General features: G+C 40.3%; 1 protein-coding gene across 1 annotated transcript in view; it reads right to left on the bottom strand.

Moving 5' to 3' along the window:
- Positions 1-2,894: 2,894 nt before the first annotated feature.
- Positions 2,895-7,272, bottom strand: part of LOC100653574 (placenta-specific gene 8 protein-like) — a 49,905-nt gene continuing 45,527 nt past the window's right edge. The window contains exon 5 of the mRNA XM_064285646.1: positions 2,895-5,217. The gene's annotated coding sequence lies outside the window, so the exon portion shown is untranslated. The remainder of the gene's footprint in view (positions 5,218-7,272) is intronic.

Raw genomic sequence — 7,272 nt, 5'->3', positions numbered from 1 at the left:
GGTTGAGGAGGAGGTTTTTTTTTGGCGTGTGGCCTGTGTCGAGTGTGGGTGGGCATTCTGGCAGGGCTCAGGGGCTTTTGCTTGTTGAGGATCTTGCAACTGGCTTCTGTTCTTCTGACCTCCTGTTCTTGGAACTTGAGCTAGCAGTTTTCCTGTGGTCTTGCCTGCTGTTCTTGGAATTCATAGATCTTCACAGCCTGTGAGCAATAGCCCTGCTCTCCGACCTCCTGATCTTGAGTTTGCCAGCCCCTGAGGCTATGTGAATCAGGAGAAACCTCTATCCGGACCCACTGATTTGGGACATTACAGCCTCCACAACTGCGTGAGCCTTTTCCTTGATATAAATTTCTCTGTATACATTTATACACTTTACTGGTTTTGCTTCTCTAGAGAGCCCAGCCTAAGATGCTTTTTTTGAGAGTATAAACTTCATTCTGATAGGAATTCCAAACAGTCCAGCTACTGCTGTCTGCATCAGGAAACAGAACTTGGATCTAGAGACTAGGGCTCAGGGGTAGTACTCAAAACCTTGGGAAAGTTATGACTGGAGCAAGACCACAGCCATGGAAGCTGCGAGTATTGTTAGGTCATCAGTCAAGGGATACGGGCCCAGAGAAAGGAGACAAGACTTTGCCTGTAGAGTTGTGCATGAAAGTTGTGTTGGGCATTGGTTGGTAGCTTTTTGATCTTGTCTTCTTACAAATGTCCACAATGGTTGTGGATCTGGGAATGCAAAGTGTGAAGTACACTATAGCAGGGAGTAGAGTTCAATGATAAACAGAGAAAGAGAAAGAGGAATGGGTGTCTTCCATTGTACAGGGATTATGTCGTCTTCTGAGTTGAGGTGAAAGTAAAATGTAATGGAATTATCAGAGATCCAAGGAATAAGAAGGGAGGAAAAAAAAAGGGGGGGAGAGGTCTGAGTTTAGAACACTTTAGTTCTAGGTATCAAGTTTTTTGGAGTTAGAAAACTCTAGTGAAAGGATAAGAAAAATTTTAAAACTAATCAAAGGTTCAAGAGCTTATGGTTGATACAAGAACATGTTTTGTGACCTGTTTTTCAGAAGTCAAAACAACCGTCATGGATTGAGTTGTGTCTGCCAAAATATGTGTCTCAATTTGGCTAGGCCATAATACCCAGTATTTTGTGAATGTCCATCATTTTGTCATCTGATGTGATTTTCCTATGTGTTGTAAATCCTATCACTATGCTGTTAATGAGATGGGATTAGCAGTTGTTATGTTAAGGGGGCAGGACTCAATCTACAAGATTGGATTGTGCCTTGAGCCAATCTCTTTTGAGATATAAAAGAGAGAAGTGAACAGAGAGAGATGGGGACCTAATACCACCAAGAAAGTACTGCCAGGAGAAGAGTGCATCCTTTGGACCTGGGGTCTCTGTGCTGAGAAGCTCCTAGTCTAGGGGAAGATTGATGACAAGGACCTTTCTCCAGAGCCGACAAAGAGGGAAAGCCTTCCCCTGTAGCTGATCCCTGTATTTGGACTTCTAGCTTACTAGACCATGAGAGAATAAAATTCAGTTGAAGCCATCTACTTGTGCTATTTCTGTTATAACAGCACCAGATAACCAAGACACCAACCAAACAAAAAGTTCTGGACACACTCCACTAAGAATCATTTCAGGTTTTTTATATTTAGGAATAATATGCAACCAAGAATTTTATATCTATTGTTGATACCTGGGAGTGTTCCCTACAGTTTTGTAGGAAATTTTTATCCTCCTTTTACTAAGACTAGCCTCATTAGGCTTGCTAAGCCAAGTAGAGTCAGAAATTACCCAATTCAAATGCTGTTTATCTCTTCAAAATCCAAAAAATTTTGCTTAGGCTTTAGGAGGGAAATCACAGAAAATAATGGAGAAATGGATTCAGTTTTTCGACTTTACAGTAATAGATTTTTACCTTGCAGTCAACACATGAACCATAGAAAAATGAAGGAAAATGTTGTGATTCACCCAATGACTTAGCTCTACACATGATAGAGGAGGAACTGAACTTGTTTAAGAAGCAGGTTGGACTTAAAACCAACCAACTAACCAAAAACTTATCTTGCATGGAACATCAAGATAAAATATTAGAAGCAGAAATAGGACCTGATGCTGCATGGAAGCTTGTGACAGAATAGGATATTTCAGCCACCACTGGAGGAGTAGACATTATTCAAGAGCCAGAGAAGGATAATTTCTTTCACGGTCCTCTTTTCTTAGTCTTTATTAAGAAAAGGCAAGATTTGGAGGAGAATTGCATCAGGTCTTAAGATTACCATGGCTGTTACTCTAGGCCAGTCGTTTGAGGGGTGTTCTCTACCTGGAGGATGCTGCAATGATGCCTCCCCCAGGAGAAGACTTTAAAAATACAGAGCAGAAAGTAGCTACTATAGCAGAAACATGCTCTAAAAAAAATTTTGAAATTCTGTAGGAGATGGAGAAAATTAGGGAGATTAACAGGAGACTGGGATTGTGGGAAAAACCCAAAACCCATTGTCGTCGAGTCGATTCTGACTCATAGAAACCCTATAGGAAAGAATAGAACTTCCCCAAAGAGTTTCCAAGGAGTGCCTGGTGGATTCAAACTGCTGACCTTTCGGTTAGCTGCTGTAGCAATTAATCACTACGCCACCAGAGTTTCCAGGATTGTGGGAAGTGCAGATAACTACTTATTATAATGTGGCATGCCCTACTACCAACATTGAGGCTGTGCCCCTATAGACAGCACCAGGTTGCCAGAATAGAAATGGTAAAATAAACAACCAACCAACCAACCAACCAAGTGGAGAGAAAAGGGGAGCAGGCAGGAAACACAAGATATGCCAGCTCAGAAATTCAATGCTTTTTCTTATTAATTCAGGAGCTCTACTGAAAGGTCACAGCCTTGAAAACCCCGTGCAGCAGTTCCACTCTGCAAATACAGCGTTGCCTTGAGTCAGAATCAACTTGCGACGACAACAACAATCCCTAGCACTATGAGCCTGGTCCATATTTGAGTTATTGGACTAAAACTTCTTCAGTTACCACCTACAGGGGGTAGTACTGGTCTCATTGCAGCAGGACTGGCTACATCAGGAAGACCTGTGGTCCTTATTAGAATTCAGACCTGGACCCTGCTGTAAATCTCCTGAGCCTGAATCTCATTGTTTGAATCTATTGTTACAAGCTCCAAACCACACTCAAGTTCTGAAAGCATTTTCAAAGTCATTAGACTCAGCTGATGTGGCAGAATATGTCCCACTGTAATTGGCAACCCAAGCTGGGTAGCTGGTGATCACACTTTGCTGTAGCTCTCCAAGAAGTGCTTCACTGGGGACAGATAGGTTACAGATTTGATCTCGAGAGACACAGCCTCCGTGGCAGATTGCATTTTCCAAGGATGGCTACGACTGTATCTCTGGTCCCACATGCTCTTCAAGGACCTTGCCACACCTTATTAAGAGTTAGAGTCTATGTACCCTCCCCTTGAACCCAGATGGGGCTTTGCCACTGCCTAAATCAACATAGTTTAACAGAGTTCAGAGTTTAGCTATGTGACTTCTGAGGCTAAATTACAAAAATGTCTTGCACTTCCACCTTGTTCTCTTGGGACATTTGCCCTTGAAGTCCAGTGACCATACTGTGAGGAAGCCCAGTAATCTATGGAGAGGCCCATATGGAGAGGAGCTGAGGCCTTTTAGCCCACAGTCTTGGCGGAGCCTCCATGTACTAACAATGCAAGTGAACACCTTGAAAGCAGATCCTTCAGCTCCTTATTGAGCCACCCCAGATCACTTTGCACAGCAGAGATAAGACTTCCCCACTGAGATCTTCACACATTGTAGATTTGTAAATAGAAAAAATGACTGTTGTTAAAGCCACTAAGCAGCCATAGGTAACTCTGATACAGCACCTACCGAAGGTGGGCTACATGGATAACACTTCCATGCCCTGGAAAGTTGAAGTGAATTCTCTCTGGTTCTTTGTTTTGGAAGCTTGTAAATCTTCTCATGTCTCTCCCCAGTTCCCAGCTTCCTCAGATAAGCTACTGATTCTTGGCCCCAGCAACTGACTTCCAGAGTGAAGTAGCATTTAAAAAAGATTTTTATTTAATTGAGGAAACTAGCCTCGAGTGTGGGGGACATAGGGCATTTGGAATGCACAGGATAAAGCATGAGATTGGGAGAATGAGACTAAAATAATAATCTCATTTAGATAAAAGATTTAAAAAACTCAATTATGGTAGCTTTTTATGTTCAACCACGTAAAAAGAATCTTTTAACTTTCCAATAAGCTATATGGAAAACACTGTTTTGCTTACCAGCAGAATTTCTTCCCATCCCTCTTCCTCCTGCCATGTGAAATCTGCTTTCATAAGGCTGAGTATACAAGGCCTTCTGGGCTGTACTTCCCAGGACTAGAGAGTTGAGATGGGACTAAGCTGTTCTGCATAGGAAAAGGAAGTGGTAATGCTGTGGCTGGCTTGCTACAGGAGATGAACTTCAGGCACAACAGATATGTCTAATGGAAAATTTAATTAGATGGTTTGCTGTGTGGTTTATGGCATAACTTCTCTCTTTTGTCACTCTAGGTAATCTACAGTAAACTCTAGATTGTACTGCTTCCTAGAGTGAATTTAGTTTATGGGGATATAAGGAAGTGCCAAATCCCACATCTGTTCCCCGAAGGAGGAAGACATACTCCCCTACTGTGAGGGAGCCGCTGGAGCAGGTGGGGCAGTGCAGGATAACACCTGCGCTCCCAGTGGAAACAGGATCCAAAATAATAAAATCTATATATTATGGTCTTTATTATCACCTTGTAGCCTTTTACTTGGCAGCATCTTAAAACTTTTTATTATGGGCATTTTCAAACATACATGAAGGTGAAAAAGTAGGATAGTATAAAGAACTCCATGTACCCATTACCAACTTTGACAACACTTTGCTGATTTGGGGTTCATTTTTTAAAGAAGGGTATTATAACTTTCCATGAAGCAGTATTTAAAGACACAAGAATTGTTAAGGAAGTTAATTGTTTGAATGGTAGCCATTTTGGAGAAGGGCACAGGAAATGTATTTCTTTCAAAAGAAGTTGCAAATGAAAAATGTTTTGAAGACATTGAAGTCATTTGAATAGTTTTGAATTAGTTTCTGGAATTTCAAGCGAGAAAGTACTCTCAATAGATGTAGTATTTCATCTCAGCCATTTTACCCAAATGTGAATTTGATCTGTAGGAATTAAAAAAAAAGAAGAAGGAATTAGGACTTCATTCATGAATTAGTATGACAATTTCATCTTTTTCTTTTTTTTACATCACCTTTTTCAAACATCAAAACTTCCATCCCACCCCTGGCCTAAGCCAAATTGCTACATATTTAAAATCTAGTTCAAATATGGCCCATGGTTCAGTACAATTTATTAAGAAGAGTCACAACCACCAGTCAAGATTCAGATAAGTCTCATGGAGTAGAGCTTCTTTATGTTTCCTTGCAATTTGCATGCATTTATTCATTTACCAATATTTCTTAAGTGCCTACTATGTGTCCCACCACTCATCTGTCAGTTTGTCGTACTGTGGTGGCTTGTGTGTTGCTGTGATGCTGGAAGCTATGCCACCAGCATTTCAAATATCAGCAGGATCACCCACGGTGGACAGGTTTAAGCAGAATTTCCAGGCTAAGACAAACTAGGAAGAAGTACTTCGCAATCTACTTCTAAAAATATTGGTCAGTGGAAACCTTATGAATAACAGTGGAACTGATATAGTGCTAGAAGACAAGCCTCTCAGGTTGGAAGGTACTCAAAATATGACTGAGGAAGAACTGTCTCTTGAGTCAACCTTAATTACATGGATGGAGTCAAGCTTTCAGGACCTCCATTTGCTGATGTGGCATGACTCAGAAGGAGAAGAAACAGCTTCAAACATTCATTAATAATCAGAATGTGGAATGCACGAAGTATGAATCTAGGAAAATTGGAAGTTGTCAAAAAGGAAACTGAATGCATAAAGATTGATATCCTAGGCATTAGTGAGCTGAGATGGACTGGTATTCGCCATTTTTAATCAGATAATCATATAGTCTACTGCGCCAAAAATGACAAATTGAAGAGGGATAGAGCCTCATTCATTGTTAAAAAGAACGTTTCAAGATCTATCCTGAAGTACAACCTGTCAGTGATAGGATAATATCCATACACCTTCAAGGAAGACCAGCTAATATGACTATTATTCAAATTTACACACCAATCACTAAGATGAAGAATTGTAAGATTTTAACCAACTTCTGCAGTCTGAAAATGATCAAATATGCAGTTAAGATGCGTTGATAAATAACTGGTGATCGGAATGTGAAAATTGGAAACAAGAAGGATCAGCAGTTGGAAAATAAGACCTTGGTGATAGAAACGAAGAAGATCACATGACAGTATATTGCAAGACCAACAAATTATTCACTGGAAATACATTTTTTCAACAATAAAAACGGTGACTATATACATGGACCTTGCCGGATGGAACACACAAGAATCAAATTGACTACATCTGTGGAAAGAGACAATGGAGAAGCTCACTATCGTCAATAAGAGCAAGGCCAGAGGCCGATGGTGGAACAGGCCATCAATTGTTCAAATGCAAGTTCAAGTTGAAGCTGAAGAAATTTTTAAAAAGTCCACGAGAGCCAAAGTATGACCCTGAATATATCCCACTTGAATTTAGAGACCATATCAAGAATAGTTTTGACGCATTGAATGCTAATGACCGAAAACCACACAAGTTGTGGGATGACATCAAGGATATCATATATGAAGAAAGCAAAAGGTCATTAAAAAGACAGGAAAGAAAGAAAAGACCAAAATAGATGTCAGAAGAGATTCTGAAACTTACTCTTGAACATAGAGTAGCTAAAGCAAAAGGAAGAAATGGTTAAGTTAAAGAGCTGAACAGAAGATTTCAAAGGGCAGTTCCAGAAGACAAAGTAAAATATTATAATGAAATATGTGAAGACCTGGAGTTAGAAAACCAAAAAGGAAGGACATTCTCTGCATTTCTCAAGCTGAAAGAACTGAGGAAAAAAATTCAAGTCTCGAGTTGTAACGTTGAAGGATTCTATGGTCAAAATATTGAATGACACAGGAAGCATCAAAAGAAATGGAAGGAATATAGAGAGTTACTGTACCAAAAAGAATTGGTCAACATTCAGCCATTTCAGGGGGTAGCATGTGATCAAGAGCCAATGGTATTGAAGGAAGAAATTCAAGCTGCACTGAAGGGAATGGTGCAAAAC

The sequence above is a fragment of the Loxodonta africana genome, chromosome 5 (genome assembly GCF_030014295.1).
Source record: "Loxodonta africana isolate mLoxAfr1 chromosome 5, mLoxAfr1.hap2, whole genome shotgun sequence".
NCBI classification, from domain to species: Eukaryota; Metazoa; Chordata; class Mammalia; order Proboscidea; family Elephantidae; genus Loxodonta; species Loxodonta africana.
The sequence above is the reverse complement of the archived record's forward strand: the minus strand, read 5'-3'. Positions and strand labels throughout refer to the sequence as shown.